The 4662-nt window shown below is 39.8% G+C and overlaps 1 pseudogene; it reads right to left on the bottom strand.

Moving 5' to 3' along the window:
- Positions 1-546: 546 nt before the first annotated feature.
- LOC125594095 lies at positions 547-4421 on the bottom strand (annotated as a pseudogene).
- Between the last annotated feature and the right edge of the window lie 241 nt (positions 4422-4662).

The raw sequence follows: 4662 nt of genomic DNA on the forward strand, positions 1-4662 counted from the left end.
TTGTTGCTGTCATCTTGAAGCTGAGAGAAACTTGTGGAATCTTTCTACTCTGTACGACTTGCGTTGCTCCGATGATGATTTTTCATGTGACGGACGGCTTCTTCTGCTTCTTCTTCTTCTATGGAAGAAATCCTCCCGTGTCCAAAACATACGAAATCTACAAGAGGATGTTATGAATACATAAGCACTTATTGATGTGTAGATTGGTTCTAGTTCTAGATTTTCAAAACGATACCGGTTTGGTTTAAGACTAGATTCGCTGTTACCTTGTAGAAGAGCAAGACATCTTGCTTCAAGGCCATTAATTACTTCTACTCCTTCCATTGCCTTGCAGGCTACTGCAAGATCATCCAGACCAGAGTATCCACGCATGTTCCTGCACAATAAGAATTCAGCGGAACAACTTGGTTTTATGTACCTAATGTCTTGAATCATTCAAAAGTAATGGAACTGTACCAAATTACACAGTAAGAGATGATTTATGTGATTAGAACGGTAAAAAGGTACTGAAACTCGATATACCTTTTTAACACAATGGCCTGTGGACTACTTTTTTCCCTGATGAGTTGGAAGGAACTCCTTTTGCAGATAACTTGAAAACGTGGGATCCAGGGAGACTGCATAAGCCTCCGGCTTTTCGACTATACTATCCATAAGCTGGATTGACAAACGGGATGGGTGAGGACGACTGAATATGAATCAGAACACACAGAAAACAAGTTTCAGGGTCAACGAACAATCGTAATACCTCAATGAAGAGAGAGAGAGAGAGAGAATTGGTTTACGGTTCTTACACATTCCAACCGATAAATATTTTCCTCGTGAGGAGAATCCTCGCGTTTTCATAATACACCGAGTCAATGACCCTCCCAGGTTTCCGAGATTTCTCATACTCGTACAACTGAAGAAGCTTATTATCCATATCGTCCGCTACAACAGCTTGAAGCTGCAATAGATGAAATGGAAGTCAGGAAGAATATAATGTCTGGAAAGTATAAATGATCAAATCTAAAACCAAGAACGCACCTGTTTAACCAATTTGTATATCAGTTTTTCCAACGTGAATAAAACATATGATTGGTTTCCATATATAGCTCGACATTCATCCTCAAACTTGGAACTTTCAGCTGAGCCATTAAGCAGACTAAACAAAGCACTCATAAACCTTCACAACACACACAAAGCAAGTTTATCAATTTAATAACCTCCATGTTCTATATCAAGCAATACCAAATGCTACGTAGCCTAAGGAATATACCTTGCATAAGGATCTGGTGAACTAGTATCTTTCGTGTTTCTCCGATTCAGTTCACTGCCTGTGCAATATGTTTTTGCAGACAAATTCTCTCGTACAGGACCTGGAAATTCAAACCCAATTTTTTAAAAATTTACTTAATCTTTTCAAGGTAAAAATTATTTTTCAGACTTTTAATCTGAGAAAGCAAATCATAAGAAACGGTTGCACTCACTCGATGAAGCCTGAAAGAACATAAAAGTCGTCATTCCCGTAGAACACTCTGGAATCTTTTTGTCTCTCATCAAGCAACGCTGCTGCAGCTACATGCTTTGAAAGAGGCTTAACGGATAATAGAACACGTTCTGACAATGGAAGCAACCGATTGTCCTCTTCTATAAGATGCGAATCCATCCCTCTGCTCCTCCTTCACTCTCAGCTTTACCATCAATCTCATCATGCTCACCTTCTTCCTCCATACCATTTACCGTCTTGTAACATTCGTCACCAATAGATTCAGTTCCGGACGCGTCCTCCTCACCACCTCTGAAGCATCACACATCACCATCACCATCTTCATCGTCAGCATCATCATCATTTTCTCCTTCAGCTTCAACGGAATGTTCTGGCTTGGCAGTAGACTTCAAACCACGATCTTCATAAACAACAAAGTTGTCTTCAGAATCAGCAATAGGTGACAATTCACCTTCCTCCTTCTCAATATTGGATGGACCACCAGGTTCATCATAATTACTGTTGGCTTTAGAAGCATCTGGCAGCACTCCATTTGCTATAACTATGGTGTCAGTGTTCTCTATAGCGTCACCTGATTTGGATAAAATGCCACGTGAACCTTAAAAATAAAAGTAAAGAACAGTCATGTTAAGGTAGACATTGCACACAAACTGAAGAAAAAAATCAAGTTCAATCTTGAAAGTACCTGACGAATCTCCACTCCCTACTTTACCATTGTTGTTTTCTACCCCACTTGGAATGTGGCTACTCTATCATCAACATCTCCAGATCGTTTATCGGCTCCATTTCCATTTTCTTGATCTTTCTGAGTTTACAGAAGAACAGGTGGCACATCTTTATTAGCAGGATCACCATCCTTGCAATTTTCTTTCGCTGAAGAATCCCTCTTTAACAGACCAATCGCGCCATGTTTGGAGACCCCAGATGAAGCATACTCATCTCCATTGGCAGCAAGTTTAGTTGCCTCAAAACCAAATTTGTCGAGTCAGAGCTCACATTAACATCCCCACTCGTCAATGCACCGTGATGCTTGGTTTCTACTGCATCTTCAACAGAATTTGACCCTTGGCCCTGGGAGAACACCAAGCATCATCCCAGAAAACTTTTCCAGAGCCTCAAACTTTACCGATCTGCTCCTTTGTAGAACATATCTCCTCACACGAAAATTGTACTAGTTTGAATAGATCTTCATGAATAGTCCTGTCCAAATATTCATACTCGAAGTGAGGAATTATGGTTGTCTGTGACCAGCAGCTACAGACAAGAACATCATCTTCTTCCTGAGACTTCTCTTTCAGTCCTTGATTTCAGTCACCAGCGCTGGTATTAAATAAAAATTAATGAGAACAAATAAGTAAATGAAGAATAGACACGTGACAAATGGATGTATGCAATAAAATGTGAGGAAGAACTATCGTGGTTACTTATATACAAACTTCTTGATGGACCAAACATATTCCAAGAGTTTATTTACCTTTGGCACTCAAGTTCTAGAATCTTGCTGCTTAAATAGAAGCTGCGGTGATCAAGTGACTTGTAATGATTCTTCGCATACACATCCGCCCAGACCGCATTAAAATCTTCACGGCACTTTGTCCATTCTTCTTGTTTCTGCTTCAAACGAGTAAGAATTACAGGAAGTGCAGCGGCTGGATTCTTACGTATTAGGTCTGTCACGTCAAGACCGTGGTCGCCATAGAGTCTCTCTATGCACCTTAAATTTAGGGCTGTAATAAGTCAATAACAAAATAGTAAGTATAAGACAAGAGATGAGAGCTCAAAGATAGGGAAAGAGAGATGAGTGTTACAATCACTAAACACCTACAGACCTGTGAAGTGGTCTTCAACCCGGAAGGATCCCTCTATACTTATTTTCTTCTCAACTATATTATTCAACAACTCTTCTGCGCTTTTCGCAGCAGAACCCACAGATTCCAACAGCATATCCAACTCAAATCTGTAACAAGAAGCAGGTAAAACCACAACGTACAAACCACTCAAAACACAATATAATCTCAGTAAAACGTACCTGTCATCTTCACATCTAAACAACTTTCTTCATATTGGTTTCTGCGCATGTGCTTAAAAGAGTAGTCTTCACTTCCTGAAGTGACAGAAACCCAGTGATCATTTAAAACAGCAGCCCCTAATTTCTGTCTGTGGCGGACGGAAGGTATTGGATACTGCAAATAAGATATAATAGTAAGTACAGTTAAAATGCCTCGGATGCAATATAGAACTCCAAAAATATTTTTACATCCGATGGGAGGAGTCGGTAGCTAGGAGTGCACCGCTCGCAATCAGATAGATCAAGCTCTTGAATAGATTTCCCCATGTACTTGTCGTTGGAACGCTCCTTTTCCTTAGCAGCATCAAGGTCGCGTTTGTGTTCTCTTTCCGTTTCCGTTTCCTTTTCCTCCCCCTTCACTGGCATTGATATGTTCTTCACTGCTTAGTGATTCTGCAGCAAGTGTACCCAACAGTGTTAGTATTTCCAATGACGTAGAAAGTCAAGAGAAAAAGCATATAAAAGGTACGAAAGTGCTGCTTACTTTTGCTCATAACGCCAGCGAGGTGCTGGAAACCATCTGCAAAATAGGATGATGATCAAAACACTAGACACCTTCACTAGAAAAAGACAGTAGGCAGTTTTAAATACCATTACTCTCACAACGCTCAAAGAACTGATTAAACTCATCCATGAGATCAGGGAATTTTCCAAGCAGATCAGAAACCTGAATGAAAGAGAGTGGAGTTAATACAAATTTTACGCCCCTATCCATCAACACTAAAGCTATTTGTACACCTACCAAATTCTGCAGCTCTTTCCTTTGGATAATTCCATTGCTGAAAATATTGAGACACTTCAAGAAGTCTGATAATCATCTTTGGCTGCATAGTCTCTCCTTGACTTTCTCACAAAACACAAATGCTGCTTGTTACATGCCTAACACAATGAAAGAAGCACAGAAAACAAGATTGTGTCGTAAGTATCAGAAAACAGGAATATACTAGTTGAACCCTAGCATACTTGTCGACAAGTAATTAGTAGAAATCAGCTTGTGATAATTTAAAAAATCAACAATATCAACTTTATTTGGAAAGGCTGCTAGCGTGAGACTGTAGCATTACTAAAGGGCTCTTTGTAGAAAGGTGCATTATCGATTGTTGCT

This window comes from Brassica napus, assembly GCF_020379485.1.
Source record: "Brassica napus cultivar Da-Ae chromosome A3 unlocalized genomic scaffold, Da-Ae chrA03_Random_10, whole genome shotgun sequence".
NCBI classification, from domain to species: domain Eukaryota; kingdom Viridiplantae; phylum Streptophyta; class Magnoliopsida; order Brassicales; family Brassicaceae; genus Brassica; species Brassica napus.